The sequence below is a fragment of the Urocampus carinirostris genome, chromosome 2 (genome assembly GCF_059441175.1).
Source record: "Urocampus carinirostris isolate Australia breed hairy pipefish chromosome 2, RoL_Ucar_1.0, whole genome shotgun sequence".
Taxonomy (NCBI): Eukaryota; Metazoa; Chordata; class Actinopteri; order Syngnathiformes; family Syngnathidae; genus Urocampus; species Urocampus carinirostris.
The window spans coordinates 58,444,752-58,458,957 of NC_142350.1; the positions used below are offsets into that span (position 1 = coordinate 58,444,752).

At 39.7% G+C, this 14,206-nt stretch overlaps 1 protein-coding gene across 1 annotated transcript in view; it reads left to right on the plus strand.

The window, feature by feature from the left end:
* The first annotated feature begins 1,615 nt into the window (after positions 1-1,615).
* creb5b (cAMP responsive element binding protein 5b) overlaps positions 1,616-14,206 on the plus strand; it is a 150,243-nt gene continuing 137,652 nt past the window's right edge. The window contains exon 1 of the mRNA XM_088328102.1: positions 1,616-1,747. The gene's annotated coding sequence lies outside the window, so the exon portion shown is untranslated. The remainder of the gene's footprint in view (positions 1,748-14,206) is intronic.

The window sequence follows — 14,206 nt, forward strand, 5'->3', positions numbered from 1 at the left end:
AATCTTTTTTTTAAAGTCGACGAACTGGAATTTTTGAATTCAAAATTCTAATATAACAATTTATCATGTTGTTACTATGTAATAACGATTTTATTACCAGGTTAAATATTAAGAATAGGGTTGAATAGCCTCAGTCAACCGATAAAAATAATTTTAGAAAGAAAATCACAATGACCCAGCACTGGTGAGCTATATTCAAGGACAATACAAACATCTTATTTGTTCCTTTGTCTTCTTCGTTTTCTTTAATCCTCACTGTAAATGTGAAACTGGAGTGCCACGTCCAATTTCGTTGTCACAATATGTTCAACCCATTTTGTAACAACGATAATAAAGGTAAAGGTATATTCTAATTTTAATTCTAATTCAAGACAGGTCCTCAGCAGTGTTCCCTCTAAGCTGCGTGCGTGCTTGCACATTCTCAGCGCACAAGAAAATTGAGCCAGCTCACAAAAATGAGGGCTCAAAATCACTAATTAAGAAGCGAATTAAGTCAAAGTTACAGTGCATGAAGGTAAAGATACACGGGTTCCCCTGACGTTGTGTCCTAAATGCGGTATTTTGAAGTCGAGTCGAAGTAGAACGAAGTTAAGTAAAGTTAGTAGAGTTTGCCGAGAACCGGCTTCTTCAGCTCGGCTCACTAAAAGGAACCGGCTCTTTCGGGTCCTAAACGGCTCTTAAGGTTGTTTTTGCTTCTTTAATCCCAACATGACCATATATTATGTAAAATTATGCACAAAATGACTTAAAGGAAGGGGGGAATAAAACAAAAAAGAAAAAATACCAAAATAAAAAAGTAGTGAAAAGCTGAGAAAAAGAGAAACAAAAGGAAGAGAAAAAAGAAGGAAAAATTTAGAAAAAAAAACAGAAAAAAATAAAAGAAAGAAACAAAGGAATAAAGTAAATAGAGAACAAAAAGAAAAAAGTAACAGCAATGAAAAAAATTAAGACAATGAGATTTTTTTTAAGGAATTTTAAAAAAAGTAGAAATAAACACGGAAAAAAGAAGAAAAAGTTTGTGTTGCGTTCAAATAATTTCCAATTATATTAAGCGAATGTTGCCAACATTGTACTTCCACTAAAAAATGTGATTAAATACAGTTTTGTATCGTGCAACCGACTAAATAAGCCCCCAATAATGTTATTATTATGTGACAAAAGATACCAGGAAAAAAAGAAATGGAAATCTTGTGAAAGAATTGTTGTAAAAACAAATGACGTTTGTAGGCCGTAAAACCTTTGCAATAGTACACGAGTCAATTCATTCAAAAGAGAAAAATAATTTTGCAAAATGTAACGTGATGTTTTGAACATGTTTGACAATGGATTAGTTGCCACACTTGGGGTTGCTGTTGCTCACTGTTGTTTCAAGCGTTGCTCACCGACTTTGTGTGAACTCTCAGACACGTGGAAAATTACAGGGAACATTGGTCCTTGGTGTGCACCCTGGAGACTCCTGTTCTGGACCGTTCCAGGGCCACTCTATGCAGTCCAGGCCGTGGCTCCAGCTTTTGCACCACACCCACGCGAAGCCCCACGCCGTCCGCGTCCGGCTCCGCCCACCCTCTGACTCCGCCCACAACGCACCGCCTCCGAGCGGACCGCAATGATTTAGAACTTCAGGAATCCCACGTGACGTCACCCCAGGGTGACGTGATGCTTCTCTAAATAGATCGTATTGTAATCTTTTCGCAGTCCAACGTGCTTTCTCCTCGGAGGCTGCCTCGCGTTTTTCTACACTTGTTTGGTAAGTTGAAAATACTCGCGGCGGGACACCCCACGCGCCCCACGCAGCTTTACCGGATTTTCTTTCAAATCCACGCCGATCTCGCTTTACTTTCCAATGCAACAACTTGTTTATTTTTATTTTTTCCCCTCCATCTTCTTCGTTGTGCATTAAATGTCACGGTTTACTTTCCGGTGACATGTCACTTCGGTTTCGACCGGTGAGTTTGAAATCCACGGAATTTATCGCGCTGATTAAATATCTGATCGTTGATTTCTCTCAGTTTCAGTTTTTCATTGATCTGCTTGTCCCGTCTCGGGATAGGAAGCGCGCGGTGCAGCCCACTACATCTTTTCTCCGTGTTTTTTTCCCACCCGATCTAAAATATTCCAATAAGCACTCATGCTTTTAACTTAAATGCAAATCCTGCACCTTATTCTATATTCTTTCTTTTATTAAAATCACACCAAACGCCCCAATCATTTAATGACTCCCCACTGCCATTACGTTTAATGTGACACGCTATCAATAACCGCTTGTGTCCAGCGCATGCTGCCGCGAGTGTTGATAAATAATGATGTAAGCTTTCACCGTTATCCACAGTGCCCCCTTTTTCATTATTTATAGTGATCAGACGCCTCATATAAAAGCTTTAAGCTTGATGATGCTGCTATTTATTCAGCGCTGCTTACGTTTTTAGGGTACAGTCTGAAAACTGCCATAAAAGCAGGTCACGGTTAAAGAGATGCTGTGGTTGTTAATTGAATTTAGTGTGGGATATGACATCCATGCTTTTGATGAGATCGATTCTTTTCCTGGCAAATGTGTTCTTTGTTTTTTTTAATCCATTACTGTAAACAGAGCATTAATGGCGACAAAGAGATGTTTTTTTTTAAATGGTGTCCTGTGTTAGGGAATTGAACCGGTGAGACTTGAGTTCTATATACATGTTTTGGTCTCCTGTGTGTTACACATCTTTTTTGGTAGCTCAATGTAATATTTGAAAAAAGTAATTGCTTCTGAAAATGTATGAGGTAAATCAGACGTGTCCGAACTTCACCCTCGGAAAAAAAATGGATTAGAATAGAATATTCCTAGAATAGAATACAGTATACCTTTATTGTCATGGTTACAAAATGGGTTAACATATTGTGACAACGAAATTGGGGATGACACTCCAGTTTCACACATTCACTCTGAGGTAAAAAAGCCAAGAAGATAAAGGAACATTACAACCCGCTCTTTGGATGATTTTATATATTTTTATTTAACTGTAATTTACCATTAACAGCAAAACAGCATTCATTAGGCTTAATTTTTAAAATGATTTATTTTATGAAAAATACATAAATTAGGGCTTTAAAACATTATAGATTCGCGCATTAAGAATGACTGAAATTAATATTTTACAAACATACAAAATAATAAAGATACAATTATTACGGTTTGCCCGATACAATTCTCAAAATTAAAGGAGCAGGAGGCTGAAATTTTCTGCATCCTAAATAATCCTCAATAAATTAATGTTTTCTTTAAAACCTGCTTAAACTTGACATTTCAATACTTGATCAATTATTTGGAACGTATAAAAAAGACAAAAATAAATTAATAGCCAAACACGAGCTAACCAATATCATAAATTTCTTGAAATATTGAATTTATGTGACCCGAGGTTTTTATATGTAATCAGCAAAATGTTTTATTATAGTTTAACACGCATAGAGTCGTTTATAATGGAAATCAGTCATAATTTTTAATTCAATTATTACTCTAAAAAACAAAAATGTTGAGAATTTTTTATCCAAAGTTGTGTTAACAAATATTCAATTATAAAAATACTTGCAAATAAATTTGGTGATTGGTATGTTGTTAATTGTTCAATTCGTTTTTGCACCTCCATTGTAAACAGTTATTTAGATGAACAGTGTATAAAACGTATTTTCTACGACCAAGAAAATGCTGCAGAACCAGCTTCATCAAACAAAATGAGTGTTTAAATTTACAGTACCACCCCATGAGCAGATAGCTTTAATATAAAAGAAAAATATTATGTAGTCTGCTGCCACATACGGATATGGAATTCTACAGTAACTGATCACTGGAAGAAAGCAATAATATTGCAATAGCATGCTTTTTTGTGTACAAAGATAGGATTGGGTATTTAACTGTGGCACACTAGACCAAGTCTCACGGCAGACTGGTGTGCCCCTGCACACTGGTTGAAAGTCTACCTGCATGTTGGTCAAAGATCAGGTAATGGTGTAATTTTAATCCTGTGCAGTCCTTTGAGACTGTAATTAAGGGCGTCGCAAATAAATTTGACTTGACTTGACAAGAGTTAAAACGGTTAGCGGGCCACAAAGGCCCCCTTGGTCTTAGTTTGGACACCCATGAACTATGCAACTTCAGCATTGCTTTTGAATTTGATTTTTTTTTTACATATCCCTCCAGTTTAAAAGCCTCATTTTAATTTCACATTAAAATGCTCACTTCCTCGAAAACTGTGAATTTTAATTTTGGATCATTTAATCTAAAAAGTACAATACAATAAATTATTCATTCGGAAAGAAGGAAATTATAACTCAAGGGGCTGTAGTAAATTCATAATTTCAAAGGTGAGAACCACCAGGAAAAGTACGTGTGTGTCTGTGTGTGGAGTCAAACTTTTGAACAATTCACAAGAGGTGACCAAACAATGTCCCACTATTCACGTGTTCAAATTTAAATACAAAAAAACTGGCGGAATACAGAGATGAAGAAAATGGGGTATGAGTGATACGAGAGATTGGGAATAGTGCGTCTAGAACTATAGTTAACCTTGTGTTATTGTTGCTATTGATATTTTATAACCGTTACTATTAATATTATTACAATTGTTGTTGTATAATTGGTGTATTTAATAGGGAAGATGAAGGGGTAGGGACTACCAATTTTCGAACATATTATGTAATATTATTTTGTTGTTGGGTTATTGTTTTTGTTCTGTTTTTATTTTAATGTTCGAATAAAGTTTTCATTCGTTCATTCCTTCATTCACAATAAGTGAAAACGACTGTGTTTTCCAGACTATAAGAAACACCCTATTACATAGCGCACCCTCAAAATACTCCATTACAAAATATTCTTTTCATATATAAGGTGGTTTGTTAGTTGGTTGGATCCCTTAACCACTAAGCTCGTAGCGGCATTTTCCTGTGGTGTGTCTTGGGCAAGTATCCAGGGCACTACAAGACAAATGAAATTAAAACTGCAGTAAGACGGAAAGTTGCAACGAAAAACAAACCTCACATATATAGAATTTCTAATTTTATTTACTGTATTTCTGGCATATAATGTCAGGACCAGAACAGAAACAGGACCCAATTGTGTTACGTTTCTCGCAAGTTTTATTGAAGGAAAGAGAACGGGCTGCGCCCACGATCCGGTGTTCGCTAGACGCGGGAAGCAAGTGGATCTCCCGTAGCGAGCGATGGCGGTGTCAGGGACAGAAAAACGGGTCAGTAGCCAGGACGGGAGAGCAGACGTGGTCAGGATCAAAACGGGTCGTAGCTGGAGACAGACGGGAGCAAAACGGGACAGGTGGGAGTCAGGTTCGAAAAAAGGCTTGCTTAGTATACATTGAGGTTCGCAGACAGACTGAGAACACGGGATTGACGGGACCGGGTTCAAATAGTGATGGGGAGCCAATCAGAACCCGCGGATGTGGCGCCAAATGAGCGGGTACAGCTGAGGTGCAGTTTCTTATAGACTGACACCAACAGAGCTTGTATAAAATACCCTAGAACCGTTTGGTATGAGCCCTAAGTGGCGTGATACACCAGTAAGTACTACTGGTTTAGATTTTTTTGTCAACTTCATGATAAATGACACAAAATGCTCTCAAGCATTCAGTTTTTCTCATCATTTCTCAAATCTCTTACTCTAGGGTAGCTTGTATGAGTGGAGTCCCCTTGACTTCTGCCCCCCTACCCCACTTTTTACATCCAGGATCGAAAACGTATCGCTAACGACGCTCACGTGCTTATAATTCTTCCCATATTCCGAACCAGCTTGTTGATTATCCAGCTGCACATGAAACACGACCTGAATTTCCATTCCATTTTTTGGTGATGGTTGTTACGCGCGTTCAAGGTGAAACCTCCTCTAATTGTGGCCTGAATCTATGAAATCAGTCACGGTTCAGTGGACGGTTTTGCTCATTTGCTCATAAACAAACATCTTTTTTCAGTCAAAGTGCATATTTTACATCGGGGGGGAATTGCTGGCACAGTATCAAGCAAAAAACTGCAAACGTCGGAGTGATTTCGTACCTTGTGATGTATACCAGAGAAGAATTCAACTCGTTTTTCGCTAAAACTGGATATATACTTGGAATTTTCATATTAATCCAATCCAGGGAAATACGGGCTACTATCAACCAATACAGATTTGATACTAATACTTTTTGCTTGTAAATGTTGTGATTGTTGCGTTACTTTATAATTAAAATAAACGCGGCACAAATATTTTAGTCCCTCAAAACATTTGATCTTTTTTTGAAAAATAATTATTATGCAAACTGTAACAGTATAAAAAATATTATTATATTGATATTCTATTAAAACAACTGTTTTAGAGAGTCAAAGCTAAAAAATGTAACAAAAATCCAAATACTTTATAGCAACGTTAACAACACAACTGAAATACCTTCCATTACACAATATCTGAAAAAATAATATACTTCTACCAAACAACTCATTCAGAAGAAAAGTGAAGAGAGTAAAACCCCAAAAAGCAGCAATCTAAATGAAATACAAATATAACAATGCAAACATGACTAATATATATCTTCCATTGCACACTGTTTTGAAATTAAAGTCAAGAAGTGCAAATATTGTAAACAATAGCATGTGAAAAAAACCTTTAAGATTGTAGAAAATAAAATACTTTCAGTATAAAGGTAGAAAAGCAGTGATGTAACAAAAATACAAGAAGAAAACTATAATACCTTCCGATACATAATATTTCAAAGTGTAAACTCAATTGTATGTCAGGACCAGAACGAAGACATGACCCACTTGCGTGCGTTTCTCTTAGTTCTATTAGGACGAAGGGAAAGGATAGTATACACGATCCGTAGATCGTTGATCGTGCTGGTACTCAGTTTAAATCCTGTATTTTTTTATCTACTGTAAAAATGGCACAGCATTTGACAAAAAGATTATGATACCAACAGTAAAGCATGTTGCTAGCAGTGTGATAGTCTGGGGCCGCTTTGCTGCCTCAGGACCAGGACAACTTTCCGTTCTGGTTGTGATAGTTTCAGCCTGGTCATCCTGTAAGGGGGATTACTTCATGTGCGGTCCCTTCCCAAGGTTTCTTCATTTTCCTCATGTTGAGGTTTTTGAGTTTTTCCTTGCCCTCATGTAGGTTTTAGATCAGGGGATGGTGTCATAGTAGTCTGTGAAAATGAAATTAAATGATCTGCATTTATATAGCGCTTTTCAAGTCAAGACTTCCCAAAGCGCTTCACATTTACCAATAGCGGCCGTGCAGCCATGTTAGGCGCTAACCTGCTTATTGGGGGTATTAGGGGTTCAGTGTCTTATTTCGACATGTAACACAGAGGAGCCGGGATTCGAACTGCGATCTCTTGATCCCAAGACGAGCGCTCTACCTCCTGAGCCACTGCCGCCCCACTGTGGTTTGCAATAATCTGTGGTCGGTGCAGCCCTATGAGACTCCTTGCGATAAAGGGCTATTGCAAATAAACATGACTTGACATGTTAATGAAACTGTCAGGACCAGAACGGAAACAGGACCCAATTGCGTTAAGTTTCTCACAAGTTTTATTGAAGGAATGAGGAATGGCTGCGCCCACAATCCGGTGTTCCCTGGACGCGGGAAGCAAGTCGCTCTCGTACTCGGATCCGAACACAGAAGTGGATCTTCCGTAGCGAGCGATGGCGGTGTCAGGGACGGATAAACGGGACTGGGAGAGCAAGACGTGGTCGGGGTCGGAAACAAGTCGTAAGCCATAACGGGAGAGTAGACGTAGTCGGGGTCCAAAAGAGCGAAGGAGAGCAGACGTGGCCAGGATCAAAACGGGTTGTAGCCAGAGACAGACGGGAGCAAAAACGGGATAGGTGGGAGTCATCGTCGAAAAAGGCTTGCCTAGTATTCACTGAGGTTCGCAGACGAACTGACAACCGGGGATTGACAGGACTGGGTTCAAATACTGACAGGGAGCCAATCAGAACCCGCGGCGGTTGGCGCCAAATGAGTGGGCACAGGTGCATCACATCGGTAATCATGACAGAAACGACCACTGCATGAACAGTGACCTAACCCTTGTCGAACACAGAAGTGGATCTTCCGTAGCGAGCGATGGCGGTGTCGGGGACGGAAAAACGGGACTGGGAGAGCAAGACGTGGTCGGGGTCGGAAACAAGTCGTAAGCCAGAACGGGAGAGTAGACGTAGTCGGGGACCAAAGGAGGTTGTCATGTGCGGTCCCATGTCAAGGTTCCTTCATTTACCTCATGTTGTGGTTTTGAGTTTTTCCTTGTCCTCATGTAGGTTTTAGATCAGGGGATGGTGTAATAATAAGAAATTCGCTCTGGTACTTGGATCCGAACACAGAAGTGGATCTTCCGTGGCAAGCGATGGCGGTGTCAGGGACGGAAAAACGGGACTGGGAGAGCAAGACGTGGTCGGGGTCGGAAACAAGTCGCAAGCCAGAACATGAGAGTAGACGTAGTCGGGGACAAAAAGAGGTCGTAAGCCGGGACGGAAGAGCAGACGTGGTCAGGATCAAAACAGGTCGTAGTCGGAGACAGTCGGGAGCAAAAACGGGACAGGTGGGAGTCAGGTTCGAAAAATGGGTTGCCTAGCATACATTGAGGTTCGCAGACCGACTGAGAACAGGGGATTGACGGGACCGGGTTTAAATAGTGACAGGGAGCCAATCAGAATGAGCGGGTACAGCTGATTCAAATACGCAGTCAGGGACCAAAAGAGGTCGTCATGTGCGGTCCCATTTCAAGGTTCCTTCATTTACCCCATGTTGTGGTTTTGAGTTTTTCCTTGTCCTCATGTAGGTTTTAGATCAGGGGATGGTGTCATAATAGTCAGTAGTTTGCTATAGTCTGTGCAACCCTTTGAGACTCCTTGTGGTTAAGGGCATCACAAATAAACATGACTTGACTTGAATACTCAGGTGTACCTATACTCTGGGTTTTTGTCAAAGTGTTGTCCCCTCGCCTCAGGGATCGCAGTGATCCCACCTTGAACCCCGTCTGTCAAAGGCCCGCCGACTGAGTTTGAGTTCTTGTGCATGTTTTCGCTTGCTTTTGCACCTCTCCGCACCCCCGGCCGCGCGTTCCCTTGATGTGCTGTTGAAATTCAAATATGCGACCAACCTGGAGAATTCATTCCCCAACCTCTTCTTGAAATTGAACTCCGCACCCTTAATCCCTTTCCTGCACGCACATCAGGTTATAGTTAATGTAAAGCGTAACCGAATTTCCTTCGCTAAACTTTAACATCTCTATTGAATTAAAGCCGAGTGGCTTTTTTGAAAAAAAGGACATCGTAGCACTTATTAAGAGAAGTGTGAAAACGATTGGGTCCTTTATAGAATTAGATTTTGCACTTTTTTTACCTCATAGTTTGAATATCCAACAGTGAATCTTTATTTAAAAGGAACTAGCAGAACTGCCCGGTGTGGCGGACTTTGGTTTGTTGAATCGTGTGCATAAGAAACCATTGCATCAATCAAGGTGTTGTTTCCAGGGTTGGGTAGGGTTACTTTAACTATATTACTTTCAATTACTTTTGGATTACTCCAATACCAAATATGCTAATAAAAGACAAAAGAAACTAAAAATGAATGAAATGATGACTCACAACACGTGGTAAGCTTTCTCTCCTGGCTTTGATCTCTTTGATATCCGGCAAAACGAACATAAAATGCGACAGAAACAAAATGAAAATAGATCCAAACAGCTTGCCAACATAATTTTTGCCATACCATGGATTCCGTTACTCCCCAAGGCTGCACAAAATTTAATAATTTTATTCATATTTAGTTTCTTTTGTCTTTTATTAGCATATTTGGTATTGGAGTAATCCAAAAGTAATTGAAAGTAATCCAGTTAAAGTAACTTTACCCAACCCTGGTTGTTTCCGATAGAGGGATTTGTCTGCTTGGAGCGGTCGGTGGTAGGGAGCTACAGTACCGAATTTGACTGCCGGGAGTTATACACGCCACAAAAGCAAACCCAATGAACGCAGATTTTTATTGATTCTGTTGGTATTTCTTTGGGAGTTAATTGACACAAAACCTAGCTAAAGACACTCACAGAGGCCTTAAGTACAACCGTGTAAATTTTCATGAAAATAGTTTCAACCGTTTTGGGGCCTATAGGTCACATACAGACGCACATAAATTGGGATTTATGAAGTACTTTAGATAAATAACCCTGAGCAATATGTGGATTTTTTTAGATTTTTTTTCTATTAGAGACAATTTATCAAACAATAGCATCCATCACTACCTTCTTTCTGGATTTTCTGGAGCTTTACCTTACTTCCTGTTTATTCACGCTTATAACTGGGAGTGAAGGATATGTTAAGAGTTTGAGGCTATTGTAAGCCAATAGAAAAACATTGAAAACGTATTAAAAACAATGGAATTAGACTGAAAACGTAGATCTTTGAAAATGTGACTATGTGTGTGTGTGTGTGATGATTACTTGTATATTAAGAATAGAAAAACAGGTTAATTTCATAGCATAGGAGTCTGAGAAATACACAACTAAAAGCAGCTTACATTACATGACTGGCGCTGAATTTGGAAATTGGGCAAAATCAGAAGCTAAAAAGAGAAAGACAACTACATTTTGCAAAATGGCAAAGAATTTCGGGACAAAGAACGATGAGGACACATTTTATGGGCGTGTAGTGCGACAAGCGCCTTGCAGTCCTGGTAAGAAATATTTGACATAAATAATAGAACCAAAACAAGGATGCTCAACATACCCGTGCACATTGATGGGACAAGTGAGGGAATTTTCAACACCCTCAGTGTTATTCTACAGTAAGCACTTTATTATTATTATTTTTTAATCGTTTTTTTTTTTTTTAGAAAAATAATGATTTTTATTCAGTCAGGATGGGCAATTGAATTTTCTGCATAGCTTTGGGGAATTTCTACATTGAATAAAGTTAGATTTTATTCAATATATTGAATGTGTTTTTTAAGACATTTTGATCTTATTTCAACAATATTTAATATGACATTGTTTTCCAGCTAACAATGATAATACAGTTATACATCGGTACTAAATCAATGTAGCTATTAGTATGACATTTTTCAAATACTGCTGCCGTATAATAACTGCAGCTAAGATCTGCCAAATTAAAGGGACAGTGTGTATTATTAAGTGTCTCTTAGTGGTTGAAAAACATTCATGAAAAAAACCTAATATTGGCTTGAATAATAAGTGAAAATGTATGAACGTGTTTAAAATACTCATAGGTCAATAAAATTGAATATATTTTACTTAACATGTGGCTCACCTACAGGTTAGCTGACATAATTGTCCACTGTCCCTTAGCTGCAACGAGGAGGATTTAAAGGGACAGTGTGAAAAAAGTGTGTAGTATTACACCACTAGATGTCTCTGCATTGTCTTTGTATTTTGTCATGCAACTGAAACTGAGTGCTAAAAAGCACAAGGAAGAATACAACCACTCAATCTTTTCTTTTTTGCCGAGCCTTTTGCGAGGTTTTTGTTTTTTTGAGTATCGGTAGCTGCAAGATGGCGGATAATTATGTCAGTTCTCTCTCAGTGAGGCTCGTGTTAGGTAAAATAAGTTCAATTTTCTTTACCTACGAGTATTTAGAAAAATGGATTATGTTTATATGATAGTTCGGGTAATTTTGCTCATTATTTAAATCATTATTCTTTTATACGAATGACGTTTTTTCTCTTTTTAATCACTCGGAGGTTACTGATAATACACACTGTCCCTTTAAAGGGAAAGTGTGTATTATGACACCACTAGATGTCTCTGTATTTTGTCATGCAAGTGAAACGGAGTGCTGAAAAGTACAAGGAAGAATACAACCACATAATCTTTCTTTTTTGCAGAGCCTTTTGCAAGGTTTTTGTTTTTTGGGTATCCGTAGCTGCAAGATGGCGGATAATAATAATAATAATAATAATAATAATTTCCTTTGTATTGTCATTCTGTGTAACAATGTACTCAGAACGAAATGTCGATACACCTGACCTGTTGTAGCGAGCCGATGCAGCCGCAGCCAACAGAGGGCGCCGCCATTTTACCAATGTTATAACAGAGGGCACCGCCATTTTACCATTGTTATAAGTCTTAGGTATGACTCGGCCGAGGCGCGAAAGTCAGTTCTCTCAGTGAGGCTCATATTATGTAAAATAAATTCCAATTTCTTTATCTATGAGTATTTACAAAAGTAAATTATGTTTATATGATAGTTCGGATAATTTTGCTCAATTTTTAAATCATCATTATTTTTTAAATGAATGACGTTTTTCTTCTTTTTTTAACCACTCGATAATACAGACTGTCCCTTTATGAAACAAAATCATTTTCACTACACGAAGTCAAACATTTTCTGTTGAATGAAAATCTCATTCATTTTTTAATATAATTGTATTGAAATATCTGTGAGGGGAAAAAAGATATAAACTAGGAAAATTTGTATACAGTCACGGGGAACACTCATTTATATTTTTAAATGTTTTGATTATTTTGTCGGAAATCGAACAAGAAACAATGGAACGTGGCATGAATTCTCACCATTTTTCCTCCGGTTCGGCTTCATATTTTATTTGTTGTGTCAAGGGGAACCAGCTGAGTTCTCAGGGGCCAGCAAACGAGTGCAGGGGTCTGGTTGGCCCTTGACAGAGAGACCCTGTCCAGACCACGTTCTGCAGCCTGGTTCATGAAGCACAGTTTGTTGGGAAAACAGCGCTGCTTAGCATAACACAATATCCGAGTGTTTTGACTGTGCTTGAGGAAATAAGTCTGTCGCCATGAAAAAGTCACATTGAAGTAGTTTACATCTGGTGCCCAGTTGAACTCGCCCAAAGGTAAAAATAATCGTAAATGTGATGTGTGGAATAAATGACCAATATTAGCTGCAACGAGGAGGATTTAATTAGTGTAAGACTTTTATAGCTCTCCGTATGTTCTAAGAGACGCGGCAAATTTGCCACGACAAACCCGTAAAAGAAGACTCGGTATTTTTATGCCCTGGGATTTTTGCTCGGACCCAGGTTTGGAGAATAACAAATATGGTGGGGAAAATCTTTTGGTTAGAAAACAATGTTATTAATTTGATTTTCTCGATCCAATGATACCTTGGCAATAAGTACGACAAAATATATGCAATTTCATGCAGACCTCTATTTGTATATACATCCATTATCCTCAGTAGGGTCGCGGGGGTGCTGGAGCCCATCCCAGTCATCTTCGGGCAGTGGGAAGGGGACAGGGCACCCAGGGCACACAGAGACAGAGGCAGCCAATCAAACGCAAGGACAATTTGGACCGGCCAATTAACCTGACATGCATGTTTTTGGGAATGGGGGAGGAAACCCACGCAGGCATGGGAGAACATGCAAACTCCACACAGGGAGGCTGCAGTAGCTGAAATTGAACCCTGAACTTCCACTAACCACCAAATCGCTGTGCTGCCCTTTTTATACATCCATCCTTCCATCCATTTTCTGCACCGCTCATCCTCAGTAGGGTCGCGGGGGTGCTGGAGCCCATCCCAGCCATCTCCGGGCAGTGGGCAGGGGACACCCTGAACTGGTTGCCAGCCAGTCGCAGGGCACACAGGGACAGACAATTCGCTCGCTCATTCACACCTAGGAACAATTTCGACCGGCCAATTAACCTGACATGCATGTTTTTGGGAATGGGGGAGGAAACCCACACAGACATGGGAGAACATGCAAACTCCACACAGGGAGGCTGCAGTAGCTGGAATTGAACCCTGAATTTCCGCTAACCACCAAACCGCTGTGCTGCCCTTTTTATACATCCATCCATCCATCTGCACCGCTTATCCTCAGTAGGGTCGCGGGGGTGCTGGAGCCCATCCCAGCCATCTCCGGGCAGTGGGCAGGGGACACCCTGAACTGGTTGCCAGCCAGTCGCAGGGCACACAGGGACAAACAATTTGTTGCTCATTCACACCTAGGGACAATTTCGACCGGCCAATTAACCTGACATGCATGTTTTTGTAATGTGGGAGGAAACCGGAGTGCCCGGAGGAAACCCACGCAAGCACGGGGAGAACATGCAAACTCCGCACAGGAAGGTTGGTAGCTGGATTTGAACCCATGACCTCAGAACTGTGCCACACACGCGCTAACCACTGCGCCGCCGTGCTGCCATCCTTTTTATACATGATATATTAATTTACCTTGCTGTCTAAAAATAAATA